Here is an 11998-nt window from a genome sequence, read left to right as displayed (position 1 = left end):
TGTAGCTCAGCTATTATAGTAACATGGTAACCGGTATTAGGCCGGCCTGCTACACTTTTCCTTACCACGATATCATTAATTTTATATTATAATAATCATAATGAACGTTCGTTGTCAAGGTAATTTTGATAACAACTTGCCATTTTATTTTTGGTCCTCAGGCTCTTCACGAAGTTTTGAATACCGTAAAAAAGTTGATATTTATAACGATGCCTGGCGCAAAGAAAGCGGTCTCTCTTTCAGATGATGAAACGAAACATTTAATGCAATATGCAATGAAAGTAAGCTATTGTAACTAAATGAACGTTGTCATCTCAGTAGCCTATTGAACATGAATAAACCTGTGGAAAGTTTTGCTAAATCATCGTTCAACTCTGTTATATTGTTCTATTTTCAATACTTGCTCGGAAAATTGGCTCATCGGAAAAACCACGCCGTAGTTCAACTTAAAACAATATGTGGTGTTACAATGAGCACGGGAAGTCCTGATGATTTATGTAAAAAGGAAAGTAAATTTTTTTTAGAGGATGACACTACATTCAACATCTGATATTTCGAAAGCGTTTAGTTCAGTAGCTAAGGAAAAGAACATTGGTTTTCGAATGGGTACTAAATTTGACGCCACGAGTAACTCGATGTAGTACTTTCACAATCCGTTGACACCCGGACGAAAAAACAAACCTTACCTTTCTTACAATGTCTTTGTTTTTGAACACGCTAATGGACATAGCGATTGTTTCGATATTATGTTGTTGTTGTTCTTGTTATTCGTCATCATTATCATTAAAAATAGCTTCTCTCTTCGAATACTTGGACAATGGCTTTAAAATTTTCAGTGGTTAAAGATTGATTTTTTGCCAGAAGGCTATTACTTTTCTTTATGTCTAAATTTCGTATGAAATCTGATATTTCGTCCAAAATTTCGCTGTATTATTTTATACATGGGAACTCTGACTGTCCAGTTAGATACTGTAAATTCTTGCCACGAGTAACTCGGAAATTGTTGGAGGGTACCGGTAGCGTCAAAGGTAAGCATTGCTTCGCTCTGGTTAACGTGTACATATATTTGGGAATTGCTCTCTTGTTTCTATTATTATGGTAGCCTTAAGACAGATATATTATTAAAATCATCTCAATAATTTCAATCAGCGAAGTACAACTGTACATTGGTCTGAAAGGGTTCCATTTTCCATTGCATTTAAGTACAGAATTAGGTACGCATTACCAAAATTACGTCCGAGGTGCAATCAACAGGATCAAGTGAGTGTTTTTGTTTTAGTATATGTGCAATAACAATGCTCTTTAATCACAGCTTAATATTACACATTTTCAACTTTGCTACGTTCCTGCGTAAAAATACCAGTAAGGGTAAGTCAAAAGTTTTCGTTCTACCGTATCCTATCCGAGAAAACTTTACCGGTAGCGCACTCTCAATCCGAAGTGTGTTCTTATCAGCGATTTATCATTTTGCGTTTTTCATAATCGTTCCAGACGAAAAAATATTCAAGTCTTCTTGTGATACCATATCAACTTGTGCCTTTGAAAAATAATTTTTTTTTGCATACAGTTAGTGGTCACTTAAGACTAATTTTTTGTAATCTCTTTGACTTCAAAGTTTGTTAAAAGCGAATATATACATCTAAAAATTGGAATGCTGTATTGAGTGCAATCCCCAAAATAAGTAGATTCAGAAGCAGGTACACCAAATACATTTGCATCTACGGAATAATACTGAGACAAATCATATTTTTTATATTTTTAGAATCAAGTTTGATTGCAAGATGTGGATTTACTCTACTGATTAGTTACGTACACAGAAAACGTATGAAAACGAATAATAATTGAACTTGCGACAGTTTATTTTATGAGTATAGTTTCTATCTTTGTGATGTTTACAGTGAATAGAACACTCTACGTTGCAGATTCCGTAATATTCTGCAAGTCCAAAATTTCCATCGTAAGATTTGCTGAAAGGCCCAACGCCGCGATTTTAGTAAAAAAAACGTATAATTCAAATCTCTATATCTTGCCAACGTCAAAAAACCCTGACAGAAAATTTTCTAGGATATATTGGTTCTGATTTTGCTGGGGTTGTTCATTAAATTCGATTTTGTCGAATATTCACTGTGCTCAAGTTTTTTTTTTTTATGACATAAGAACAACATTTGCCGGAGATTTTATTTTTAACTCGTACAATGTATCGAGGTCAGTCTCCTTTACTCCTGAGTTGGTGCGCATGGCCTTGCTTGCTCTTATAAAAACAAAAAAATCAATGCTCCAATATATGGACACGAAAGCTAAAATGAAATAGCATCATAATCGTACAGTATCGGCAGACTGACGCATTTTTTTTTAATTTTGGAATGAAAAATAAATTCCATAGAGCCCACAAAAGTTTTTTAAATTAATTAGAGTACAACAATCTTTAACCACTGCAAAATTCATAGCAATTGGTTCCATAGATAGAGAAAAGCGACAAAAAGTAAAATTACACCAACAATACCGTAACAATAACATGAAAAAGAAAGCAATTATAGGTACATTTCGTGTCCAATAAAATGAAGTTCCAAAATTGAAATAAAAAACTATTTAAATCAAAGATGCTGACGCGAAGCATTTCTCATAGGTATATACTATTTGGTCCTTCTGGCGTGGAAGTTTTGCAATATATTTAGATTCTTCATTTATTTTTTGATGAATACTGTTTTATGGATGTTAAAAAGGAGAGAAATGTGTTTTGTTCATTAAAAACTTTGAAAACTAATTTATTTTTCTCTAATTATAAGCTGTAATTTTTCGCTTGACTGCAAGATGAAGTTGGTGTAAAAACTCAAATATATATTTGCATATAGTTAAGAGTTAAAAATTTTGGAATGAATAAGTCCATAAAGACCACACAAGTCTTTGAAACTAATCAAAGCAAAAGCAATTGGTCTTGTAGGTAATGAGAAACGCGATTTTTTTTCTCAACAAAAAGAAGAATTCGAACTACAACAGTAGCATAATAACAAAATGAATATCGGACAGGACAACGGACACGTCCATTTCGCGTCCAATGAAGTGAAAATTTTAAAATTAAAATAAAAAACGATTCAAGTGAAAGTTTTTACACAAAGCGATAAGTATATACAACTTAGTCCTTCGGACGTGGAAGTTTTGTAGTGTGATTAGGTTCTTTATTTAATTTTTGATCAATAATGTTTTATGAATTTTGAAAATGTATTTTTTTTTCTTCAAAAGCTTTAAAAAGTAATTTATTTCTTTTATAGTAATGAACTGTAATTTTTCGCTTGACTAGAAAATGAAGTAGGTGTAAAAACTAAGGTATATATTTGCTGATAGTTATAAGGAAAAGTCAAAATTTACCAATTTTTTATTGTCAGTGTAATCATTGATAAAATCTATAAATTTGTTGTAAATTTGTTGTACTTCGCTGATGGGATGGGACAGGCATAATTTCTATGGGATGGGAATGGGACAGAAAAATGTGTCCCATGGACAAGCCTGAATATCAGAGCTTGCTTGAAAGTCGAATCGTTTGCATAAAATACGCAGTATTTTGGTATACATCCAAATCATCATGCAGACAACTCGGCCTTTCTATACAAAAATATGCTAATACATAGAGCTCCTTTTCGTAGAAAACAACTCGTGCTATTGAGTCACTGCTTGTTGGAAGTGTTTCATATTAAACTTATATAGCAATATTTACATATATCTATGTAAGCTTGCTTCCATATTAAACTTATATAGCAATATTTACATATATCTATGGATATAACCTTTAAAATACTATCGCAATTTCAGCAAAAATTACAACCGAATTCTAAAAGAATTGTACGAATGTTATATGAAAGCGTGCTGTGAATAATAAAAAAAGCAAATTGGGTTGAGAGCATCGAAGGAATTCCTAAAAATAAAAGAATGGCTTCTTGAAAACTCCTTACATCTTACTATAAATCTGAACTCGGAATGAATATATTGGATCTTATGGGTTGATTCTCCAATCTCGGCCTCCTCTTGAACATTCCGAATGCTTGAGACTTTGATATACAGAATATATTATGCGAAAAATAATATTCCAATGCGCAGATTTTTGATACCAATGCATAGATTTATTTACTCGAAAATAGGCCACATAGATTCAACTCAAAATGTACATTTTCCCCCACTGTCAATAGAAATGTAGTCATTGTTCAGATTCGCTATATAAATGTTTACTGACGTTTTGCTGATGTCAACAACGAACAATAAAAATTTGAAACACCATCTAAATTCTAAGATGACCATTGAAGTTTCGAAAGGATTGTTCTTGTTCATGGTTAAAGCAGTACGTGGTAAACTCCACCCACATTTCAGCTTAGTATCAAATGAAATAATTGAAAGTAATGGCTACCTACGCTGCGTGAGTCATAACAACAGATATATAGTTAATATTTTAATACCTTATAAAGATTTGTAAAAATATTTATTTTTAAACTCGTACTTTTTGTCAGGCGTATACTAGAAATTAGTGAGATGAATTTTAAGGCATTCCACCAGGCAGGCTTGTTTCATATCTAGTGTTAGTCAAAATATAAGTATTCCAATATTGATTTAGATATATTTCGGTGAAGGATTTGATAAGAGAAGCTGATATATATCGCAGCCGATATATATATATATTTTCATTATTGGGGGGGTGTGTTTCGAAATTTAGAGGGTGGTAAATATTTTGGCAATAGCGATGGAACTATTTGCAACTTATAAAAATGTGTTATGTGTATGACAGACCATCTACTCTACACTGATAAATATGCCATTTTCTGAATATTCAAAGACAATTTTACCGAAGTTTGGTATTGAAGTCTGGCATCACATCTGGGGAATGTAGGGAAATCACTAGGTCTGCCTATTTGGGAAGCTAAAGACATAAACGAAAGCTGCCAATGATAAAAGCTAATCAAATAAATCATATTTTATTCACTTCTAATACGAGGAAGAACAATCTACTTGCGAGCATTGATATGAGGAATACAGTCTCGCTACAGTTTCGCTGACGTACAATACTCACGTACGACTACTGACTTACGTAATATTGATGAAATCCAAATTTCAAAATGCAAGTAATACTCGAAATGCTGATTGCATTCGCAAATTATCAAAAACAACAGTAAAGTCTGTGAAAAAGAATCTCTGTCGTAAATAATATGTTGAACTATCGATTTCTTGTAGAATTTAAAAAAAAAAAAAAAATTTAAAAAAATAAATAAAATTTTTAAAATCAAAAATAAACCGAAAATGAAAAAGTAATGAAAAATAAAAACAACTGTAAAAATACAAATCAAAATATAAAAAATGAAAATTAAAAAAAAAACGCGCTTAAAATAAAAATGGCGTTTTTCAATAATTTTGACATACGTCGATCAGTAAACATACGCAAAACCATAAACTTAATGACTAACACACGGTTGACGCACAGAACAATGCGATTAATTCCCCGATACCGGAAACAATATTACATAACAACATCCCACGCACCACCATTGCCCAACACCATTGCCCAACATTTGACCAACATAATTTTGCTCAACATTTTGACCAACATTTATGTGTTGGATTCGACACTATATACTACCAATGACATTAAACAACATGATGCGCAACTCCGGCATTTTTGTCCGAAGATCGTATTCGATAGCACGCTCCAATGCACATACTTGACGAGACGAAAACGAGCGGATGTGTGCTGCTTTCGAGGCGTAGCACGAATGGTGTTCGTGCCTGCTTTGACAGTTGTTGTCGATTTTAATGATATTTTTGAAAGTTGGGGTAAAAAGAAATCGGTAAAAGGTAAGGTGAATACTATTTTTGCATTACTGGAATTAATTAAACAGTCGTAAAGATCCAGATAAACCCATGATCATGTGGCCTCGTTAGTTAGAGTTGGTACTATAAAATCATTTCGAACTGGCCTTAGTATGCTGGTGACACAAAAAAGATGCCAAACGCCAGGACAAATGTAATTATTAAAACATTGAGTTTATACTGTAGTATTTTTGTTAATTTTAGGTTCATATATTTAGATTAAGTTATTTTTAGTGTATGTATTATTCTTTCCTTATTCAAAGCTTGTTCAAAAATGATTTTGATGGTTGTAAAGAGAATTTTACGATTTTTTATAATAAATACTGTAACTTGCAAATGTTGCAATAATAGTGGAATGCAAATATTAATATGTAATTGCATTTGAAATTGAAGAAAATAATAAAACTTAATCCAACTGTTTAGTTGCATCACAATATATGTCACAAACTAAAACTATCTTAAAAATATCTTTTAAGTATACATTATCAAAAACTGTTTGCGGCTCTTTTTACAATTTTCAAAATGCAATGCGGCTCTCGAAAACCCATGAGTTTGACACCACTGATCTATTCTAGACGATTCAAGCATTGCTTTGGGAAATTATATCACTTCAATTAAATTGAAATAATCTCGCTATATTAAATACAAAATCGTTGCTATCATAAAAGTAAACCAATTCAGCCACTCGAAATATATTGGCCTTCACAAAGCAATGGAGGCAAAATTGAGAGTTCATGAGCTATGAACATTTGTTCTTTTCTTTGTCTTGAACTTTTCATACTCCACAGCCCCTATTGATTTTTTTAATTTTAATTACCATGTGATGGTCATACATATCTTTAACTTGTATTTTCTGTCATGATGTATTATCTCAATGTGCCAAACTATTAATTAGTGTGCATATTTTGCTTCCAGATGGCATAAATGTATTGTCATGTTTATTACCTCAGCTTGGAGTATTGACAAGAAAAAGGTGCCAGTAAATTAGGTAAAAAAATTTTCAACTAATTGTTATAATCAGAATTCACAATCAATAGGAATTATAAACAGCCAACAATCAGTGAGAATTATATGCGAAATCCCTCAGAATAAATTTGTCTAAAATCGTAGGAATGCAAAAAATATAGGTAGTTTCCATCCACACAAGCATTTCAAGAAGACTTGCTCGAGCCAAACTAAATGAGCATCGTCAGGTGATCGGTAAGGCTGCAAGTTGAATTCAGCCCTGCAACCTCCTGCATAGAAGATAATATTAATTAGTGGGCTATGAGCTAAATTCCTAAATTTAAACAAACCTATCTACGATGCATTATGTACCAGCAATGTTACCTACGATTAACTGAATATGTAATAAGTCTAATAAATTCACCTACAAAAGCAAGTTCGATAGGTGCAAACTTTGTGTTATGGAATTGTATCGCAGCACAGTTTTGTATGACACCCTCTTTAAATGAAATTTCAATGATTAAGCGCAAACATTAAAATTACTAACTTTGAACTTTATCATTATCTGCAAAATGTTCCACACAAATCTTTCCGATATCGCGTTTGTAATCTTCTCTGATAAAAAAAAACGTCTATGATGTCCAGAATTGCTCTTTACAGCTTGCCTGTTATTCCCGCTTTCCAAGTAAGCAAAACTTCTTAGATATAGAGATTATTATGTTTCGTTACAGGCGCAAAAAGGCAGGTACTGCACGTAAAAACGACGCCCAGTAGCAAAAGCGAGAGGAAAACGGACGCGAAAGGCGACGAGAAATATGTGCATTGGAGCGTATCATGAAATATAATGTTTCGCCTGTAGTCTTATGGAGTGACGTCAGAGTTGCCTATCATGTTGTTTAATGTCATTGATACTACTCAAGCCAATTGAATTGATGAAGCAAATATTGGATTAGGAAATGAAAATTTATTTCTAGTACAACACCAAACAAAGGGATGATTTACCCAGCACCGAATATTGGACTTTTCTAATTCTATCGTATTTAACCCTACAATAATTTTGGCATGTGAAAGCTACTCAGCCTTCAATTTTTTTTTATTTTGTTCACTGCATCGGATGCATTTCTTCAATTTTGAACACGGAATCGCTTTATTTTGTCTAGTATGCTTCACGTTTTTACATTTGTGTTGTCTTTCAAGATCACGCAGGAGACAGAAAATATCTATCCGATATGAATTTCCACAATTGCATTTTAAAATATTGTACATTCATACTATGTACCAGCCGTAGTATGTGTTTGTATTGCCTATGCTTGCACCAAGTTAAAATACACGCAGCCTGTTCACGATATATATGACCCATAATTAAATACATATGTTTATGGCTCTTGTTGAGTTATCCGGAAGCATGGAATTACTACCGACGAGAGCAAAATTGAAAAATTGTGTCCAATTGGGCCCCTTTAAAAAACAAAAATACAATGCAGTAAAGTTCTGTGAGAACCAAGTTTGTCAACAACCGACGAAAGCGGCCAGTGAGAAATGCGGTATAAAAGGTGTTTTTTCATTAAATTCAAAATAAAGGAGAAAAACCTCTTGAAATATTGGTTTCTCTAGGATCAGAGAAAATTCTAAAGTAAACTATGAGATAATTTTTTTCTAGCGATTTTTCTATCTTCAAGTACTGAAATTGTGAAATCAATTGGCCTAATCTTTGCTGCAGAAGCAATTTATTTTCCGACAAGGATAACAACAACAAGAATAGAGCAAAGCAATCCATGGGTCCAATTCGTGTCCATTAATCTCTCTACAATGCTTTACCGTCATGAAGGTTTTTTTCAAATAGGAGTATTTTTTTCATTTGAGAAACTCTTCGAATTGTCGAATTGTTTTGTTGTACATTTGTACCTACATGCTTAAAATCGTATCGAGAGCTTCCCCATTTTACCATATAGGGAAAATTTACTAGGGGCAAATCGCCTCTGACACTGAAGTATAGATGACGATGAATAAAATCAATCTTAGTTTATTTAAATGTATGAGGTGTCGAGGTACGGGCTGAAGTCCGCTATTCTCAAAACAACAAATCAGCCATGGATTATACATGATGAAAAAGTGTGGGCCATCCTCGATCTCGATACGAAACAACCAACGAGTTGGTTCCAACGCTTCATAAGAATTATGAGGCCCAATGGTAACTACAAACTCTTAAATTAGTGAGTAATCTGATGGCAGACTGTTATCCAGACTTATTCAAACCTTTCAATTAAAAGTACGGCAATTATTCGGCGCTGACAAACATCCTGGTATGTTTTATGCCGTGAAAATGGTTCCAAAGACGGAGAAATTCTATTAAATTTAATCAATTTTGTTTCATTGAATATGTATCAGGAAGCAGGCGGGTATATATAAATTCAGATGCATTGTGAAATTGGAAGATTAATTGAGAATTTTCTTTGCGTGAACGAACACCTGGAGAACTTTTTCGGTTTTAAAGCCGTCAGTCAGAGAAATCTGAAGAATTTACACTCTTCGAAGGTAAGTTGTACATTATTGGATCTTGTCGTATAACAAAACAATTACAAGACGACAAAGCTTGATTACACTTTGGTTTATACCTTTCTATAAACTTATTCCAAGACATGAATTTAATGACTTCATTCTTGACGGATAGGAAATGACTATCAAATAAAAGATAAAAAAAATTAATTTATTTTTCCTATTGATGAATGAAAATCAAATTTTATACATTTTTTATTTACTTTGCTACTCCATTTTTAGGTTCCGCATTTTCCAACTCGTAAAACCAAATTATCAAAATGAACTTTCCTGTTTCATCAATTGTTAGAATGATCTCCATTATCGTTATAGTGATTGCAATGAGTGCATCAGTCATTCCTGGTGTCCGTGAGTATTTATTTAGATTCGAAGTTTACTATATAAACAAAGTTATATAGTCGAACGGAATTGATGCATAATCTTCTAACGACATAATTTCACGATCAGTTAAGCAGCCTTGCAAGATATTTGCTTGATATTTGGTATCAATATATATTTCAGTAAAACTGAGACTGGAATGCATGCCTATAAATGCTAGAGAAGTTGTTGAATCTGAAGAAAGTTTGTTTGAAACATTTGAACTTCCACCCAAAGTAGGAGAAAGAATCATATAAATCGAATACCAATTACCCAGCGGTCTCATTTATCCTGCGTGAATTAATATTTTTAGTGGGAGGATTTAGTCCTGAAGGTGACAGTCCGGATAAACAGCAAGAATTCCAAGGTAAATGCTTCATAACTCTTCGCTTGGTGGAACCAGTATATCAAGTCTAAACTGAAAATGAGATGAAATGTTAAATAATTGACGATTAACAACTGAAACGTTAATTTTGCCCTTTTTGCGAACTATATTTGCTTCAGAACTCGATTTATCGAAATCACACAATATAGCTACAATCATCGTTAACTCAACGAAACATCTGACTAAATTATTGGGAAACATTACAATATATATACGTAGTTATTATTTGACAGGGCTGAAATAGAATTTTTGACTTTGTTCATCTTATTATTTATCCCGCACTGTACAATACATATTTTCGTGTTTCTTAGTTAATAACATATCTGAGAAAAAAATCACGATAATGAAATATATGACTTAATAGATGTTTCATAGTTTAGCGTGTATCTGATTTATCCAATCTTTTTTTTAGAAAAGGCAGACAATTTCAATGATCGAATAATGTTTGATGCATGAAGTTATTATTTTACTCCAATGTTCTTTTCTTCATTCAAACAGATTGTGTCAATAAATATTATACAAGACTAATTCAAGATTATATATGTCAATGCAGCCTTGCAGGTAGAAAGGTAACAAGCTGTTTTATGCTCAAGCATTATTGTTTCTTAATTCAGAAGACTGAATAGTAACATGACTTGTAATTGAAATTGAACCTGAACAACTAAAGTGCTGGAAGAATTATTTTGGAGCAGGGGTTATTGAAATTGTTTAAACGCGCCGATCTCTTCCTCGAGTAAAAAATAAAATGGGATAACGGAACAAAAATGAGTTCTGAATATGGCATAATTGAAAAGCACGTAATAGTTTTTATTACAGCTAGAATCTTTATTTTAAAAACAGAAGAAAGGCTACTTTTGCATGGACGAAATGGTAAGACGTGTACATTTGGCCACACGACCAATCGTCTTATGTGCATGCATATTAGGCTTACATCTCCAGAAAGTTGTAAGACACGTCTTACTACGCCACTCAAGTCTGGAATGTAATTGATCAAACTGTTTTATGAGAAGTTAAGGAGGGATAGCGCTTTCGTTTAAAGGAGAGGTCTAGTTTAGAAAAAGAATGTAAGATTTATTTCTCTCGAACACGGTGATACCCATAAATCCACCTTTATAGGTAGAATCATAGAGTATTCTTATTTTCTCAGCCAAGATGTAGATTATTAAGCGTTGTTAAAAATATTCACAAATAATCCACTTTAGAATGCCAAAGTTTGATTGCTACCGGAGTGAAGTTTGGAAGAGTTTTAAGACTGCTATCAGTGTTGTTGCGAGGCTTGGCAAACAATATTAAAACATCGCTCATCTCAATGAAATTGAATCGATTCCATTCAGTGCTGTAAATATATCCTTGGAGGCCACACTTCTCAAATATTGAATCATTGAGATCACACAAACCCCATTTTCACTTCACTCAATTGATAAATTCGAATCGCCTCTCTTATATTGCAGGAGCGTCGTCATATACTGACACCTCACACGTACTGTTTTTTTTCTGTTTTATTTCATTCTTTTGAACGAATAATACACTTCAAACACAGATAATTATTTCAAAACCACAAAATCAAAGCTAAAATTAAATTTAAACTCAAATTCATTACTTGGCAGACAAAAATCGAACATCTTCGTTAGTTATTGTCGTGTTACTTCTGTCCCACATTGATAGTTAGGAATGATAAAGTTAAAAATAACAGCGTATGGATAACTCCGTGGATTGCGAATCACAAACCCTCTATTCTTGACAACGTTCCACGTACTATATGGCTGAATAATTTTTAATGAAGACATTCATGTTGTTTAATCTGATGATTGTCTATTTATCAAATGTTTGGTCACACCCAAGTATCAGTCTTCATCAAAAAACAAAATTAAATACACGTTATATATAAATATGTGACGCCGATTAAGA

General features: G+C 32.9%; 1 long non-coding RNA gene across 1 annotated transcript; it reads left to right on the top strand.

The window, feature by feature from the left end:
* Positions 1–9198: 9198 nt before the first annotated feature.
* LOC120343963 (uncharacterized) lies at positions 9199–10072 on the top strand. The gene is made up of 3 exons (XR_005569665.2): positions 9199–9327; positions 9571–9696; positions 10019–10072. It is a non-coding gene; the product is annotated as an uncharacterized LOC120343963 (long non-coding RNA).
* Positions 10073–11998: the final 1926 nt, after the last annotated feature.

The sequence above is a fragment of the Styela clava genome, chromosome 5 (assembly GCF_964204865.1).
Source record: "Styela clava chromosome 5, kaStyClav1.hap1.2, whole genome shotgun sequence".
NCBI lineage: Eukaryota > Metazoa > Chordata > Ascidiacea > Stolidobranchia > Styelidae > Styela > Styela clava.
This window is presented reverse-complemented; position numbering and strand designations above follow the sequence as displayed.